General features: G+C 34.7%; 1 protein-coding gene across 1 annotated transcript in view; it reads left to right on the top strand.

The window, feature by feature from the left end:
• LOC123308382 overlaps positions 1 to 12341 on the top strand; it is a 91134-nt gene that overhangs the window by 27459 nt on the left and 51334 nt on the right. The gene's annotated exons all lie outside the window — the stretch shown is intronic.

Below are 12341 nucleotides of genomic sequence, written 5' to 3'. Positions count from 1 at the left end.
TACTGTATTTGAAGGTGAGGCTTTTTTTTCAACAGAAGATAGAACTGGTCGAAATGAAGCGTTTCACCAAAAATCTCCTATACAAAACTTTCAAAATGACACAGTTGAAAAAAAAATTAAAATGATTACTGAAATATATCCTAATACGATCCTAGACCGTTTGTTAGCTGAATTATCGCAAAGCAGTGAGAAAAAACTTATCTGCCTGATTCGACCATGTGGTTTCGTTTAGGATATTGGCTCTTTCGATATTTACGTGGTAAAGAAAATGGAAACTTTGTTTCCATTGTTTGTTATTTTTTAGTGACTTACACGATTTTATGAAATGGCTCACCAATAGAATTCGTCTAAATTATTCACGAATTTTTTCACAATCGGCATCACAATCTTCTTGTTCGAACATTCCAACAATCGTCGTAAAAATGGGATGAAATGGGGAAACATCATAGCACTTTTCCAACATAACTAACATAAGCACTTACAAGAAACTGCCTCGATTTTCTAAATTTTTTTTCACCCTAAATTGCACGATACAACAATTATGATTCTCTCAAAAGAGACCTAATGCATCTAATCCGATGAACTTGGTACTGAATCATTCATTGACAAGCCATATGTTTATGTTTTGTTTCGTTTTTGCGATGCCGGAGTCACCTACCACATTCCCATATTTGAAATTCAATGAAATTCCGCCGAACTTCTAGGGGTTGTATCTCATCCATCTTGGATATTTTATATAGACAATTTTTGCTTCAACGACTTATTTTGATGAGTTCTACCTTCTGTCAAAAAAAGCCTCACCTTTGAAAACACCCTGTATATCTGATATCCCGAATTGTCCCACCATGAAAAGTACTTTTTTCAGTATCATATATTTGTTAAGTGAACTAGAAATAATTTTTTTCAACAGCAATAGGTAAATATGAACATAGAACATCCTTATGTCAGATCACCAGTGAGAACAAACGTTCGAAGTTTGAAAAGCAGTAGTTATACGCACGCAAAAATTAAAGAGTAGCTTTAATCCTACAATTTCAAGATGTCTCTATTCCACGAATATAAAATTTTAAAATGTGTTTGCTGAGCGCACAGGAAAATAATTTCTGAAATTGTCTGTTTCAATGCTAATGTCAGTATCCAGATAAAATCTCTTCGAGAACGTGTTTCAGTCACGCTAGTAGGAAGAATATTATTTTTAACTCATGTGGAAAGTGCCTTTTCCGCATTGGACGGAAAAGAGATACTTCCCACACTTGATAGGAAAATAACAATTTCTCTATTATTGACAGTTTTATACTCGTGAGCAATAACCCGAATATTGAAGCAATGAAGAACTAGCATCTTTTTAAATATCCGGAATGAAAGTGATCTTCAAGGTCGGTCACAGAGCTGCCATTCAATTCCATTGAATTTTGCGCACTCTGTACAGAGTTCCATGGTTATGGTTTTTTCATATTAAATATATTGAACTGATTCCATAGATAGATAGCTTTATTTCATGACTGGGATTATTTTGTTTATATTTGTCAATATAAAATTGAAGTAGATAAATTTCCCCACCCTGTATATGTCTCTTCAACTTCTCTTCCACCTCTGAAAAATAGGAATAGTTTGTTTCTCGTGCTAGTCATTTTTTTTATCGACCCATTTCATGAATCATTGTTAGAAATAGAATAATACAGTGAAGAGAAAAAATGCTGAATCATTCCAATTCACCGACTACTTTTTGTAATTCGAATTCCTCATATATACAAATTAACTCCATTCAAACACAATAATCAAGTTCTTTTTCTTCAAAATTGATTTATTTGCCCCCCGTGTTCTCATCGTGAAATTACCAAATAAGCATCCGCAACCTTTAGCTCGTAATATAGCAGGAAGTCGAGCTACCTGCTGCATCATTTTTCTCTTGAGCAAATCTGATATAGTTCAGTGATTATCAGTAATTTATTGCGCAGAAACAGTATAATCCTCGTAATTTTCATCTTCTTGTACGATCATTTGGAAAATGCCTGCTTTCAGGTGTAGCGTAAAACGATCAAATCAACCTGCGGAAGTGTTCTGATACCATTACTATTATATATTTAGCTGAAATAAAATCACTGTTATGAAATGAATTGATAGTCGATACGGGTCGTGTTTAGTATAGTGTGCGTACATCTATTCTATCGGCATGATTTAATACCTTGATGCGTAGTAAAGTTCTCTTTCAGCCTATAATGTGAAATAATAGAGGTTTTATTATGCCCACATTCGTCACGGGTGATTACAAAGGCCAGCTCTGAAAATCTGGAGAAAAAATAAGTGGCTTTTTATTGAAGTTCCCTTTTGCGAACAACATTTTTTTGTGTGTGGTGCATAAACAAATGAAATTGCGGCACTGTCAACATGGATTTTCAAGAAGGGTGATTTGCCACGACGTTAAATCACAATTCTGTGCCCCTGAAATATTCTCAGACCTCTGCATGGTTAGACAGTTGATTTGATGAAAATTCCATTAATATGACATCTATCTACTTGGGTAAAAACTCAATGGCTTATGAGTGAATGGATTTTTATAAAAAAAAAGTGGAAACGGGTTATCAGACTTTCATGAATATTTCTGCGAGTGGTTTTTTCCAAAAAATCTTTTTTATTTTTTTCGTCATTATGTAGTATTATAATACTGTTTAGATATAGTTCTGACTGAAAATGTACAGGTTTTTTATGAGAAGATCATGAAATAGTATACAAATCGAATCAATCAAAATTCAAGATTTTTGAACTACTACATATACAGGGTGATTCTCTGACTCGTACAAATATTTCAACAGTAGATTCTGGAGGTCAAAAGAAACACTTTTTTCCATTTTTTCCGAATCTGCCCGGTTTAAAAGATACAGGGTTTCATTTATTTGATGAATCTTTTTCGAACATAAGGTATCACCCACAGCTTTCTAGTTTTCTCATGATAACCTTCACGTACCATAAAAATACCAAAAATTTAAAGAACCCAACTCTTGAAACTAAGGGGGATGCTATCTAATGAATACTAGAACGTTTTGTAAAATGAAGTATTGTTTATATTTTCTCGTATAATGCGCCGTTTTTTAGTAATTTGAGGTTCAAAAATAAATAAGTAGGTATCTGTGAAATTCGAAAAATTGGGTACTTCGTCTGAATAAAACTCTTTCTAAAAAGATCCACAGATGTGTAGTGTCACAGATTTAGCTAGTTATTCTGACGCTAATTTAGTTTTTCCAGGGTTGGCACAGCTCATTATGAAAAATTGAAATGGCTATATATTTTTATCAGGGCTGAATCGGAAAAATTGTATAGGAAAACGTGTTTCTTTGGTCCTCAAGAATCAAAGACTCACCCAGTACCTATATTTATTATTTTAATACCCTATTACGTAATTGAAAACTCTTAGAGTTATCAAGGGAAAACTTGAACTATTTTGTACTGTCTATCTAACCTGTGATTTCAGAAAATCATAAAAAAAAAGGTTAAATTCAGAAAATGTCGAAGGCATTTATCGCAAAATCGAATTTAATCCATTGAACTAATCAAGCAGTTCGAAATGGATATTGTCCATTATTTGAAGTTTTTCTTTGATAACTCTGAAAGTTTTTATTTTACGTAGGTATCTACGTGTAGTGTATAAAAAATATTTTTGCATCAGATGCTTGATTGTATACAATGGTACAGGTAAGTATACTTACCTGCAGTGTTTTATAAATATTGCTCTTTTCATTTTGAAGATAGATATTCATTTAGCCCCATACTTCACCCCAACCTTGTGGGATGATGAATTAATACTCTGAATCTAATTCAATGAATTGTACATGTTTCGGACATAATCAGGACCATCATCAATAAAGTGAGCTAAAAGGAATTTAGAATTTATTTTCTGTGGCGTATTTTATATAGATATCAGTTACTCGCTTGGTCGAACGTTGAAGTCTCCACATAAAATTGAAATTATCAGTAATTTCATCGTCATAACGTTAATTCTCACGAAGTGGAATATTCTTTGGAAAATAGTACTTGAAACCATGCAATAAGAAAACGTTTACTATGTCCTAAGTATTCGAAATATGCTAATTTCATTATTCGGAATTCTTAAAACGTGAATTGCGAAAATTTCAGGGAGAGTTGGGAGTTTATTTTAATTTTTTGTTGTAGTTTTTGAAGGAAAATTATTAGGACGAATTTCATCTGTTTGTGTTTGGTCATTGCAAGATTTTAAGATAGCTTTTTTGCAGCCAAACCTTTAATCCAAAAATATATATAGAAACCGTTACGAAGATTAACAATACTGAACAATTTTTCTATTCTACCCGTGTGTGCAGTGAATGTTAAAAAGAAAAACAAAGCACACGTTTCTAAAGGATGATTCAATCCACTGGTAATGGTTATGGAGTTTAATTCCAGTTGTTGCTGAGGTGTTGAGATAAATGATGATTATGACATTAATCTTGTTCTTCAGTTAATATAACCGGCTGCTGTAGAAACGTAATGGTATTTTCTATTATTAATAATGAAAAAATATAGATAAAGCCGAACGTAAGTATAATATTTTGCAAATTCAGAAATTATTCCGTCTGACGTTGATGTATTAGTCTATCTAAAGATCTTCATGTACCAGGGACAAAAAAATTGCATCTGAAAAAGAATTATCTACCTGTATTTATAACATATGAATCAAACATGTGGTAACTCTTACTTTACTGCACAATCCTCTCAGCTATTTATCGTGACCAGTCATATCGAACAAAAAATTTGTACCTTCTTGTACAATGATGACTATTTCATTGCTGAGATCAAAGGAAAATAATACACGGGGTTAATTATCGATTCTGATCATTTCCTCTTGTCAGGTGTTTTGAGTGGATAAGAAACCGATCACATAAAGAACCCTGAAAAAAGTTTTTACTTCCTTACTGGCTTAGAACGCCACCAGAGTGCCTAATTCGAAAATACAGGTTTTTTGCGACTACATGCACTCAGTAATTAATGGTATTCCCAAGAGTTTCTGCTTGTACCTACGTAGGTATGCGAATTGAATCTCAGTAGACGATGTGAACAGATAACACATGTAATTATAGATTTGGGTAACGTAAAATCTCGAAGTGTCTTGATGAAAGTTGTCTAATCACGAATGCTGTGATTTCCTCAAAATATCGAGTATTTTATCACAAGGAAGGAAATGAAGGAGAAGAGAAGAACTATTGCTACAAAAAGCTGCAAATAAACACAAAATTTCAATCAAGTCTGTTGAATATTCTTATCTTAGCTACACTCCAAATAAAATTGCAAAAAAACAATTAGCTTTTACGATATGAGACAGATATTTTAATTTTCAAATATCGATGTTGAAATGAACTACTTTTGACTATACTTTTTTTGCTGACAGCAGCTGGCTAGCTTGGTTCATTTTTGGATTGTGAAATTTCCAATTTGATTAATGAGCAGTAGAATTGTCAATAAATTTAGATCATTATAGAGACAAATTCTCAACTTCATTCATTGAAATTTCATTTTGGACCACAAGCAATTATAAACAAGAACTAGAAAATTCTGTTATAGCGTTGAATAATGATGATAAGACATAATTCAGTTGGAAACCTAAAAGAATCAGAAGTATCAGAATAGAGCACGTAAATCTAGAAAAAATTGTGTTCCATAATTACCTAGTGTTATTAATTAATTTTTTCTGAACAGTTTAGAGAGTTTGAAAAAAAAAACATATTCTGGATAAGAGAGAACAAGAGTTTCGAATAATCTCCACAAAAATTTGAGGAAATAGTGCCAATTTAAAATTTCTTTAAGAATTTATACTTATTTGAAATTGGTGAATACATACTTGTATTGAATACCGGTAGAGCAGATCATCATTACAAAAAGTACTAAATTTATACAGGAATAAGAAACTATCGACTATTAATGAATAGGTTCTCCACTGCTAGGAAGAATCGAAAGTGAAATCTGAATCAGGATCATAATACTTTAATTGATCAATTATGGTTTGGTCTACATCCTCATGACCAAGTAATCCAGTTCCGAAGTATCGAGTGAAACCGAACGAATAGAAAAATATAGATCAGAAAATAAACATATTGATTCATGAACGAATAACTAAGTAGGTACTTGTAAACGTAAATAAATCCCACCTTTACTCGGTTTGAACTCTTGTTTTTCGAGATGAATTAATTGGCTATAAATTCTTATGATTCTTTGATGTTACCTTGTGGAAGTGAAGTTTGGGATGAAGTTATTGTAAGATAGTTTCACAAAGGAGTAGGATGTACCATTTTTGATTAAGGGCTACGGTGAGCGGAAGTAATGGTGGTCAATTTTACCCCAAGGCTGCCTCATTTAGCATTTATATTGATATTCCCCTTTTTCTAGCTTATATGTCGGTTGTCCCTAAAGTAATGCCAAAAACTTTAGTCAGAGATTCCCAGAACCCTATTGTTTATATCTCAGAAGCCGGTCATATAAAAATCACTCAATTTGGTACACAGGAGTTATATCATATGCGAAATCTCATAGTGCTATCTATTTTCACGATGAACCTCCTTAGGATACTTTTTATTTCGACTATGTCTTTGAATCCACAAAACATTAACCGCGTATTTGAATTACTTGAAAATTCTTCAACCGTTAGAAAGCCCACTTAATTAAAGACCCTTTTTATCTCAATTTTTTCATGAAAACAAGATTTTTGAGAAAGTGTTTCTTTTTCCTAAAATAGTGTGGGTCCTCCTCACTTTTCTTCTTCTTTTTTGCAGAAACCAGAGAAATTACAGAAATGAAATTGGGCTCGAGCTTCTGTCATCGAATATTCAACATTATTGATTAACTTTAGGGTTCTCCTCTTTGGTCGACCACTTGCATTTTTCTTTGGACACTAAATGTTTCACGTTGTCACTGAAATATTTATCGATAGAATATTTCCGCTCGCAAGTTCACTAGATAAGTGGCACAGGCAGAAGCTAAATATACGTTTAGACACAGTATATCAACATTCAAAATTCTATAGCCTACTTGAACATGAACTTTTTGGACGCACTTTACTTGGGTTCAAAGTTTCATATCATTCAAGATTTTATATTTAATTGTCTACAATGCCAAAATATTTACTTTGATCCATGGTTTATAGTTAAGTGAGGAGGTTACATTCCACTGCGACTTTAAGGCAGTGCCCCTACTTTTATCCATACTTTATCCCAACTCAGTAAAATGTAGATTGTAGCTATTGAGAGTCCAATAATGCACGAGCACTATTTCGAAAACGAACTTCTCCAAGTAAGCTGCTTTTTTCACATCATCTGTCAGATCATTTTACACATCCATTAAGCGAAGATAAGAAACGCAGTTATTTAGCTTTGAATGGATGCTTAAATCTCGGTCTGCTTTTACCGAATGATATACTAGTAGATTTCATTTTCAATAGGAATTTATGACGTAGCTATCCAGCTGTTTTTTTCAACGCTCATCCACAACACTATAGGATGGACCTATTCAAGAATGCCCACTACTGGTGTTCAGCATTCCATCAAATCGATGAATGAGCACTTACCACACAGTTTTTTGCATATTTGCAGAAAAGGCTTTCCCATCACGTTTTACGATGGTAATCTTCAGATTTCTCGGATAGCCAGGACGCTGCGCTGAATGATTCATGAATAAATTCTCGTTTGAGGTGAAGCAAAGTGAAATTGCAGAAGGAAAAAGACGCCGATTGTTTTTCATTACGTGGGCACGACTCTGCTTTCAGTTGGCAATTAGAAGGATCAAACTTGTTCCAGTCGAGCGTCTATCTTAACTGTATTTTTGAAGATTACATTATGAATTTTAATATCAAAACTTACGAATTATTGCATTTACGGTATCTGGTTGTTTTAAAAAGTAACCGTGCAGTAATAAAATTGTGGGGATCTTCATTAAAATGAGTTCGAACGGTCGAAATTTTACGGACAGTCTCTTAAATTGCCGACGTTTTCAGGGAGATGAAACGGATTATGTGCTTTCGATAAGTCGAAATCCAAGCAATCCTCGACTACCATAGTCGAGGATATTGTGAGAACTCATCTTTATTTACGGGTGGTGGAAATTTCTGGACACAAACGAGCCGAAAGCCAAAACAATAAGTCGAACGAAATGAGCGTGAATAAATGAGGTAAAATGTTATTAATGATGCGAATCCAAGGACTGGATTTTTTCTTTCAGTTTTTTATTGTGATTCAAGACCTAACCATGCTTGGTACCGATCCGAAATCGTCTTCAGATATCTCACAGTGTTGAAATATGGCGTTTTGAAGGCTTAAAAATCCGTTAGACAGGTTTTTCCAACTGAAATTATCCGTCCATCAGAACCTAAGTATTTACATATCCAATTGTTTTTTTGGTCCAGTAGACAAAGCAAAAAAAGTGGGGGTTGCTGGAAAAATTACGCAGTTAAACGAACATTCTGAAAATTTCAATTTTAATGAAAGTTAACTCTACATTGACTTTATAACTTATTTTTTATGTTCTCTCGGGAAGGTTTTGAACGAAACAAGACACATTAAATGGAAGAAAAATTCAGGATTTCACCGAATATTATGTGAAAGAAGAGATATGAACAATTTTCAAAATACTGAAATGCTGATAAGTGATTTAATACTTGGTATTTCCACCCCTTGCGTTAATAAGAGCGCGGCAACGATGGTTCATACTCAAAATGAGTGATCTTAAGATGTTCTGATTTAATCCTTCCCAGATTTCTCCGAGTTGGATTCCTAAGTCATTAAGAGTAGCTCGATGATTTTCTGAACTTCTCAGCCTTCTATTGAGGTTGTCCCAAACCTGCTCAATCGGATTGAGATCTGGACTTCTTGCTGGCCATTCCATTCGAGAGACTTCAACCTCTTCAAGGTACTCCTGAACGATGCGCGCACGATAGGGTCTGGCATTATCGTCCATAAAAATGAAAATTTCATCAATGTATGGGGCAAATGGCACTACAGGCTCTTCAAGAATGTTCCTTATGTACTTATCAGCATTCATAGCTCCATTATCAACGACCACTGGTTCTGTGCGAGCAGTCAAAGATATTCCACCCCATACCATAATCGCTCCTCCCCCGAAACCAGTAGTATTCAGGAAATTTCACTGAGCATATCTTTCATGTGGACGTCTGTATACAAGGGAACGTCGATCACAATGGTAGAGGCAGAATCTAGACTCATCTGTGAAGAGAACTCTTTCCCAATCGGCCTCTTTCCAATGGATATGCTCTCTCGCAAAATCCAAACGCGCCCTTCGTTGGGCTGGGGTAAGAGCTGGGCCTCTTGCCGCGACACGAGGCCTTAAATCATATTCTCTGAGGCGATTTCTTATTGTCTGAGTGCTAATTTGCACATCATGAGTTTGCTCAAGCTGAATTTGAAGGAGGCGAGCGGTTGCAAACCGAAAGAAAAAGTATTGATCATTAGAATTGATCGAGAACAACTGATTTTAGAATGGAGCCAATACATTCAAAATCTGATAATATCATCTTTTTTTATTCCTGCTGGGAAAAAACATCTGTATTGAAGAAAACCGTTGAAAGTGGATAACATATGCATGCATAATTTTGATAAAAATAATTATCATTGAGAACACCTTCAGTTGTAGAATAAATTTGAGATTTTCATAATGTGCGTTAATTTTTTTGAGCAGTGTATATTTTTTTCTATTAGTCACATATGCCAAAACTAAACATCAGCAGGGAGAAGTGTGTCTCTGCACCATTTCTTAAACTTGAGATACAATAAGACTCAACACACAACAGACACAAACTCTCTTCACGAATCTCTCGAAAAGGATCTGCACACGTCTCAGCCCATACAAATCGATGCCATACTGTTCGAAACTATCGGGAAACTCTCTCCCAATTTCCATCTCGGAAGATCATCTTCTGACCAAGAGGTCGACACACTATAACGGGCTCGAATCACTTGTAGCCATCAATTCGAGCTCACTCTTTTGTTGCTTCGGTTAAAATTAAATTTCCATTCAAATTAATGATACGGAATTCCGATAGCGCAGTCTGTCTCACCTATACGTCATATGGTCAATACGAGGGTCGGCTAAACTGTTTACAAATCATAACTATTTCATGGTTATTCCTCGAAACCCATCGGTGTAGAGGGTTCCGTTACTTTTCTGGTTATCGTTTGGATATACGATTCAATCGGTGGAAATAAAATGTGCGATAGATTGATTGGGATAAGGACCTGGTTCGCACTGGCGTTGCTGTTTCCTCAATTTATCAGCCTATTATTGATAACGCGGTGTCGACATGGTTCAGATTTCAATATGAATTTCCGTGACATTCATTGTAACATAATATGCTCTATCATTTCGAATTTTAATTCCATCCATGTGGAAAAAATTATGGAAACAACCCAATAAATCTTGACACTCTTTTTCTTCGACAGAGCTCAGACTGCATTATTTTTATCTTGTCTCTTTAATTACCTGAACACTTGTTAAATTACCAATATTTGTATCACTCACGTAAAGGAAAACTTGACCAGAAAAAGACCTTCCTCTGAGACGATTAAAGTGCCTTATCAATAAACTAACTCACCGTTTCATAATCGAACTCATAGTCTCTTTAATTTTGAAGTTTACTTTATAGTTGGGGAGCCGACGATGCCAAATCGGGAAAGAATCGTAGAAAGAAGAAAAGGTTTTATGATGTATGCACCTTCAGCGGTGGGGAAAGCGTCTGCAGGTTTTCAAAGATGTTAAAAAAATCGTCAGGTGTACATACTCGTGTATGTCAGAAAGATACTGTATATGCCCTAAGTGTCTCTGATAATAAATTCATGTTAATCTGACAGTTTGCGTGGTGGGTCTGTCCGTACGGAAGAGTTGAAAATGGTAAGAAAATAAAAAAATTTCCAGCTTGTCAGATTTTTGGAGGATATGTTAATTGGACCTAAAGGGAGCTACTTTTCAAGGGACTGACAATTTGGACGTGACGCAAGGTCACAGCGGTTCCTCGAAAATGTAAAAAAAAATCGTTACTCGTACATATTCGAGCGTGTCAGTTTTTCATACAGATGGTTAGTTTGGGTGTTCTCGACGTGTTGACCCATTAATCTGACACTAATCAGGGTGGGTTTTCTTAATCTGACATTTTGAAGATGATAAAAATATTTTTTTTTTCGAATATTCCCCTGCTTGTACCTTCAATCGTTTTTGTATTCATTATGAAAGTTGTAGATAATAAAATTCTACGCAACTTTTGCCTGAAGCAATTTTACATACTCTTAACCGTTCTCGAGTTAGAGAAACGAAAGGGCAAGGTCAATGTAGAATCCCAGTCTAATCTACATTCATCCAATTGCCAAATTGACAAGGTATTTTTATGATGACAATTTCGAAATTAGTCTCTGACTGAACCTCAGAATGTACTATTTCCCAACGAGTGAATTGTCGCTTCAGCATGTATCGCTAAACACCTCGCATTAATCGCCATATGTCTCAAAAACGTTTGAATGTAGAGAAAATTGCTTGGGACAAAATTTGTAGGAAATGTTATGCTCTACAACTTTTATAATGAATGCGAAAAAGATTTGAAGCCCAGGGGACGAGATAATTCAAAAAAACTGATTTTTGTGACTTTTATAGCAAATTTTTATTGTTTCGGCTCGCTAAAACTGTCAGATTATATTTTTTCCGTTATTCTTGAATCATTAGCTTCAAAATAAGAAAAAACGCCACCACGCTTGAAAAAGTACACGTGACGTTTTTTTTGCAACTTTGGCGCCCTATCACACATTATCGACACACTTAAATTGTCAGATTAAGAGAATATATACTTTCCAACATGTAATGAACCACATATATCTTAATCTGACACGCTCGAGTATGTACAATGATCGTTTTTTTTTTACTATTCTGACAGGCTGTCCTAGACAATTTCCCTATATCTTTGGTAGAGGTAATCTACAGGGTCCAAGGTAAGTCCCCTTATATTAATCTGGCACGCTCGAGTAAATCCTGAATTTCCCTCCCTAACTATTAGTGCCACTGATGAAAATGACACCAAAGGAAGCTTCAAGTAATCGTCCTGTCTTTACGTAACTGGTGAAGTGTATTTTTTCCAGCTCTTCTTGTTGTACCTGAAGTGAATAAAGGGAAGCGCAAAATTTTGGTTTTTTGCTAAGAATTTAGGATTATGAGGGCCTAACAAATATTCTCTTTGCGTTGTAAATACATTTATCATAGGAAATTTTATTTTTTCGTGAAATTCTTTTTTTATGGAACAATAGAAGATATCACCTGGACTTCATCAAGAATATAGTATGTATATGTAA

Source organism: Coccinella septempunctata, chromosome 2 (assembly GCF_907165205.1).
Source record: "Coccinella septempunctata chromosome 2, icCocSept1.1, whole genome shotgun sequence".
In the NCBI taxonomy this organism is placed as follows: domain Eukaryota; kingdom Metazoa; phylum Arthropoda; class Insecta; order Coleoptera; family Coccinellidae; genus Coccinella; species Coccinella septempunctata.
The sequence above is the reverse complement of the archived record's forward strand: the minus strand, read 5'-3'. Positions and strand labels throughout refer to the sequence as shown.